Raw genomic sequence first — 6,687 nt, forward strand, 5'->3', positions numbered from 1 at the left:
TAGAGCCAGCTGTCCCTTCAGTCCAGAAAGGGACAGGTGCCCAAGAGACATGAGCAGCCAGACATCCGAGCATGGACACCAGGCTTCCACAGGGCTCTTCAGAGGAAGGATGAAATGTAGCACAAAACCAGTGCCAGGATGCTAGAGGGACAGGGTGCTGGGCATTTACAGGATCTATTAGTCAGAGAGAGTCCTCAGAATCTTGCGGACCTGATCCCAGCCTTCCATGCCCCCTGGGTCAAGGAAAGGCACTACTGGCTCACACCTGTTATCTTAGCTATTCAGAAGGCTGAGATCTGAGAATCATTGTTCAAAGCCAGGCTTAGCAGGAAAGTCTGTGAGATTCTTCAATGTGCCACCAAAAAATCCAGAAATAGAGGTGTGGTTCGTGTGGCAGTGTCAGTTTTAACAGCTCCTGGGTCCTAAGTTCAAGCCCCAGCACAAGCAACAAATAAAATGAAAAATTAAAGTGGTCCTGGGCACCAGTGGTTCACACCTGTAATCCCAGGCTAAGATCACCATTCTAAGCCAGTCTAGGCAGGAACAAGATGAGACTTATCCAGCGAAGCCCCAAAAGCCAGAAATGGAGCTGTGGCTTAAGTGGGAAAGTGCTGGCCTTGAGCACAAAAACTCAGGGACAGTGCCCAGTCCCTGAGTCCAAGTCCCAGGACACACACACACACACACAGAGTAGAAATAAGCAGAGAAAAGGAAGATGAGAAAGAAAGAAAACTGAGCAGGTGGGAGTGGAGGAGAAGCTGAGGCCGAAGTACAGTAGTCCAAGCTCAGAGTAGGTGGAAAGTCTCCTGCCCCCTCGCGCCCTCCTGGGCAGTGCTGGCCTACAGCCACGGTGGAGGGGCACAGACAGTAGCTCGTGAAGACGCAAGACGCAGGCTCAAATGAGCTTTGTTTGTTGTCTTTGTGTTCACTGAGTGCCGGGGTTACAGGCTTGCTGAGTGCCGGGGTTACAGGCTTGCTGAGTGCCGGGGTTACAGGCTTGCTGAGTCCCGGGGTTACAGGCTTGCTGAGTGCCGGGGTTACAGGCTTGCTGAGTGCCGGGGTTGCAGGCTTGCTGAGTGCCGGGGTTACAGGCTTGCTGAGTGCCGGGGTTACAGGCTTGCCCCACCAACCCAGGCACAAGGTGCTAAGGTGCCACCCCTGTGCTCCCTGTGGCCTGGGGTGTTCAGAGTAGGGCAGCACCTTCCTGGGAACTTGCTGGAATCATTTATGTGTTTATGGACTGGGCGTGAGGTACAAAGTTGAGAGGAGCGGAAGGAAGGAAGCAGGGAAGGAGCAGGGGCCCGGGACGCGCCTGGCTGCTTCCTCCTCTGATGTGTACCATCCTGGAGCAGTAGGACATCGCCCACTGCGGTCACTCGTCTGAACCCCACAGTGCCCAGCGTCTGGCCAGAGGCTGTCCTGAACATCACGGGGAGCAACCTTCTCCTTCGCGCCTCATTACCTTCCGTCCAGGCTCTTAGAGGGTTTGGTCCCCACTTGCTTCCCAGCTCACACACACACACACACACAGTGTGGCAAATATTGAGGGTATCCTTGCGTGGGCAGAAGCCCCAGCCTCTCCTTTGGGGGTGGCACACCCTTCTCAGGAAGGATCTTAGAGACTAGCCAGCCAAGCCCGAGGACACACCCGGTCAGCTGGGGCCAGGCCGGCAGCCCGCAGGCAGCAGGGCCCAGGCCCAGGACGGAGCTAGGATGTGCAGTGCAAACGCCCCTCCCCCGCTCTGTAGCAGGAAATGGTCTCAGGGAAAGTAGGTCTTTTAAAATCTGAATTATTCAAACAATCTGTGCACGTGACCAGGACCTAGAGCCCCAGGTCCTTGCTTCCTCCAGCCAGGTTCTGAAGGGTCTCCAGAGATTTCTAGATCTGGCTAAAGAACAGGGCAGTGTTCAGCCTGCTCTGGGCTGCTGCTCAGCCCCCTGCCAGGCCCTGACCTGCTCAATGCTTCTCTACCACGCTGCCACTCCACCTGCTTCCAGCAAGCGAGAGGGGGCCTGCCCTGTCTCCAAGCCCCAGAGCTCCAAGAAAGGAAGGAGAAAGAAGGACACGTGACAGTGCCCGGGGACGGGAATGTAGGTGATCAAGAGAAAGTACTAATTAGTTCCTTCGGGCTTCCAGAGGCAGAGCTGGACGGGAGCCAGGGCCTGAGCAGCCCCTGGGCCTGCCTCTGCCCCTCCCCACACACTTGCAGAGGTCGCCAGTCCGGGGCCACTTGTCCCTGACCACAAGGGCATCTCAGTCGTCCCTAAGGGGCAGGACTTGCCAATCCACTCTGGAGGACCTGGGAATAACCACTGGGGCAGGGGCTGTCCACACCCCAGTCTCCCTCGCTGCTCACCTCCATACCTCTCGCTCACTCACCTTTAGTCACAAACCGGACAGTCCCTGGGCAGGAAGGAAAGCAGTGGGGAATCAGAAAGTTCCAAGTGCGCTGTGAGCAGTGGAGGAGGCAGAGGCTGCCATTGCTTGGCCCTAAGGAGGTCCAAGGAGCCCCTCCAGGACCCTCCACCCTTGCCCCAGGCTGGGCTCAGACAGCCTCCTTGTGTTCAGAGGAGCTGCCTGGGTGGATTGAGACCCACAGGTCTCTCAGACTAGCAGCTCCAGCCAACCCCTGGTGTATCCAGCACTGCTGCCTTGTGTTCCGGGGCTGTAAACTGAGATCCGGCAGTCCTGGCTCCATCCACTGTCACTCATTGCTGTGAACAGGGAGCAGTGGAGTAGAGAGCTAAGCAGCTGCACGCAGGAAGAACAGGGTCCCCAGCGTGCAGACCCCAGAAGCTGCACATACACAGGGGCGCATGCGTGCACACTGGGACCCATCAAGGGTCAGGGGAGCAGGTGACAGAAAGTTAAACCAGGACCGGGCAGGTGGCTCCGTGGTAGCGTGCTTGCCTTGCATGCATGAGGCCCTGGTTCCATTCTTCAGCACCGTATAAACAGAATAAGCCAGAAGTGGCTCCATGGGTCAAGTGGTAGGGTGCTAGCCTTGAGCTGAAGAGCTGAGGGACAGCGCCCCACGACCAACAAAAAGAAAAAAAAATTAAACCAGCCTATGTGCTGAGAAGTCATGGGCTCAGAGAAGAGCAGCTTCTGAGCAGATATCCAGGCTGCTGGCCTAGGTGGGTTTGGACGGTGAGCTGTGGGGCCTCTTCTCTGCCACCATGGCTCTGCTTCCCCACGTGGTCCATCCTCTCCCCAGCCTGGTGGGGAGTACCTGCTGCAGGCCCTGCTCCTAACACCCCAGGGGTCTGAATGTCAGCTGTCAGCCCAGGCAGACTCTGAAAGACTTTCCTTAGGTTGCATAGCCCTGGTGGCAGGGAATGGGGGGCAGAGGCTGCAGTTAATGCCTCTGCTGGGGAACCAGGAAGCAAGCATGCAGCACAAAAGCCGGGGCTGTCACTGTGGGAGAGCCGCCAGACAGAGGCCAGGCCTCCCATGCCCATTCTCACCTCCTGGTGAAAACCAGGGTTTAAGCAACAGCTGCGAAGGCTTTGTTGGTGATTGGGTTAAAGCTGAAGGTTGGCTTAATTGGCATTGCTGCTCCAGCTACCTCATCTTGGAGCTCTGAGCCTGACCCCAGGGAGGAGGCCAGCACCTGGGCAGAGTGAGCCAGGCTGCTCTGGGACACTGGCCAGCAAGTACTAGGCAGAGATCACTCAAGTCCAGTGCTCCCACTGGGGTGCCCAGAGCTCCCACCAAACCTGATGTGGTGCTGGGGGCAGACCACGGGGCGGCAGGCTCCCCCTCTACCCCAGGCCTCCTCCAGGCCACTGCAGGTCACCAGGGATGGGGGCAGCTTCCCGGGCAGGGCACACTCTCTGTGAGCTGCCAGGTGGGGGGTGGAGAGAGGTGAGCCTAGGAACACATGAGACCAACGAGGGAGATTCACACTGCACCCACACCTCTCACCAGTGGAGGCTGAGCCTGCGGGTACCTGGGGGTGGAGGGACACAAACTGGATGTCCAGAAAGAGCGGGAGATCTAAGGTTGGCCAGAGGCAGCCACGGAGCCAAACTCTGGGACTGGGCCCTGAGGCGCCTTCTGGGCCCTCCAAACTCACCTTCCCTAACCCAGTGTCACCTGCAGCCCTGGGCATGCTCAGCCAGAGGGTCAGGGCCTGGCTGGCTCCACTGAGCCTTAACCCAGAGCAAGGTAACCCCTTCCCAGGCCTCTCTCTGCGGGGGCCTTGTGCAGGAGAGGCTGTTCTCTGGGCTGCTAGACCTGCCCTGGCCTCCAATTACTCAGCCTCCCCTGCAGGGCCCTGTGTGGGGGAGGGAGTCCCTGCTGTGCGGGGGATGGGACTCCCAGCAGATGGCTCACTGGGACTCGGCTAGCCAGCACTTGCCAGGTAAACAGCTGTACCTGTTGCAACAGCAGGCGGGCAGTGCTGCCGGAGTTCCTGTGGGACTAGGCCCCCAGGGTGAGACCACTCCAGGCTTCAGGCTTATTTTCCCCTCCCCCTCTCCTCCTCAATCTGTGGCCTTCAGCCCCAATCACTCTGTGATATATTTAATTCTCCCCCGACCCCAGGTTTAGATTCTGCATATGGAAGAGAACATGTGATATTTGTCTGAGTCTTGTTTATTTCACTTAATGTGATTTCATGTTGTTCTGTAAAGAGCAAGATTTCTTTTTCTTTAAATCAGTCATGGGGCCTGAACTGAGCCTGGGCGCTGTCCCTCAGCTCTTCAGCTCAAGGTGAGTGCTCTACCACTTGAGCCACAACATCACTTCTAGCTTTTTCTGCTTATGGGGTGCTGAGGAATTGAATCCAGGGTCTTGTGCATGAAAGGCAAGCGCTCTACCACTGAGCCACCTTCCCAGCCCCATGATTTCATTCTTGTTTATACTCCACTGTGTACAAACACCAACTTCCCTTTATCCATTCATCAGTTGATGGCATCAGGAGTGTATGTCATAATATCACAGGTGTATAACCATCTCTGTGTAGCTTTGCATTCCCGTGGAATCCTGTCCAGTAGTCCTGTCTTAATTACTGTAATTTTTTCTTTTTTGGGGGGGGTCCAGTCGTGGGGCCTGAACTCTGGCCCTGGGCGCTGTCCCTCAGCTCTTCAGCTCAAAGCTAGCGCCCTACCACTTGAGCCACAGCGCCACTTCCGGCTTTTTTCTTTTTGCTTATGTGGTGCTGAGGAATCAAACCCAGGGCCTCATGCATGCAAGACAAGCGCTCTACCACTGAGCCACCTTCCCAGCCCTACTGTAGCTTTTCAAAGTTTTGAAATTATGAAGTATCAGTGTCTAAGCTGTTTATCTTTTTTTTTTTTTTGTCGGTCCTGGGGCTTGAACTCAGCGTCTGGGCTCTGTCCCAGAAGTTTTGTGCCCAAGACTAGTGTTTTTTCACTTGGAGCCATAGCTCCACTTCTGGTTTTCTGGTAGTTAATTGCAGATAAGAGTCTCAGGATCGCTGGGCGCTGGTGGCTCACCCCTGTAATCCTAGCTACTCAGGAGGCTGAGATCTGAGGATCCCGGTTCAAAGCCAGCCCGGGCAGGAAAGACCGTGAGACTCCTATCTCCAATAAACCACCAGAAAACCGGAAGTGGCGCTGTAGCTCAAGTGGTAGAGCGCTCAGCTGGAGAGCTGAGGGACAGCGCCCAGGCCCAGAGTTCAAGCCCCACGACCGACAAAAAAAAAAAAGTCTCAGGATCCTGAGACAGGCACAGAACAAGGGACCTTGGGGAGGGGCAGGGAGTGTCTCCCCCTAGGGGTCGGTATGGCTGGAGCACCAGGGACCAGTCCAAGGGGTCAAGCAGCTGTGGGGTTCAAAGGTGGGCCTTAAGGGGGCAAGGCTGGGCATGTGTGAACACAGACAGATGGCAGGAAGGGCCGGACCTGAGGGGCTACACAGGCAGGTGGAGGACTCTGGTCTTGGGCCCATGGAAGAACTCCCCCTAAATGATTATTTACTGGCTCCCTTTGACAGGATCTACCTACCGAGACAAGAGCTGCTGGCCCTGGGTTGGTGGGGGCGGAGAGTGGGGCGCAAGGCCGCCTGGCCAAGGGTGCAGGCCCTGTCCCACCGCGCCCCCTTCCCTCACCAAGCCCGGAGGCCAAGTCCCAGGTTTGTCCTCACCCTGGTCAGGGACCGCCCGGCCCCTTGTCCTGGGGCGCCACGGCCGCTGCGTTCTCTCCTCCCGCGGCGGGGCGGCGCAGGACCCTATGGGACCCTCCCTGCGGTGCCAGGGGCGGCACTGCCCCTTCGGAACTGAAGTGGGCGCCAAGGCCTGGTCGTCTGGGCCCGAGGGGCGGGAGGCTGCCTGCCTTCGCCCGAGCTCAGTCCCCTCGGTTAGCACTTCACAGCACGGGGGGAGGGGGTCGTGGGTGGGAGACCGGGAGGGGGGAGGCGGGCACCGCAGCTGCACGCCCCAAAGAGGGCGGTGCTGCCCTCAAGCCCTGACCCCCAGCGGCTCGGCGCACAAGGCACAAGTCCCGGCCGCAGCGCGGGCCCGAGGCTCCGCTCCCCCGCCCCGTGGCCCTGGGGCCCGGGAGCTGTTTGTCAGAACCCGTCCCCAGGCCCCGTCCCCGCCGCTGGGGAGATGAGGCAATGGGTACCTGAAACCCGCAATGAGCGGCGGGCGGGGAGCCGGGGCCCCGGCGGGGAGGAGGCCCAGTGCGGGCCCAGAGGCGCGGGCGCGTGGACGGAGGTGCA

Source organism: Dipodomys ordii, unplaced genomic scaffold (genome assembly GCF_000151885.1).
Source record: "Dipodomys ordii isolate 6190 unplaced genomic scaffold, Dord_2.0 Scaffold6, whole genome shotgun sequence".
Taxonomy (NCBI): domain Eukaryota; kingdom Metazoa; phylum Chordata; class Mammalia; order Rodentia; family Heteromyidae; genus Dipodomys; species Dipodomys ordii.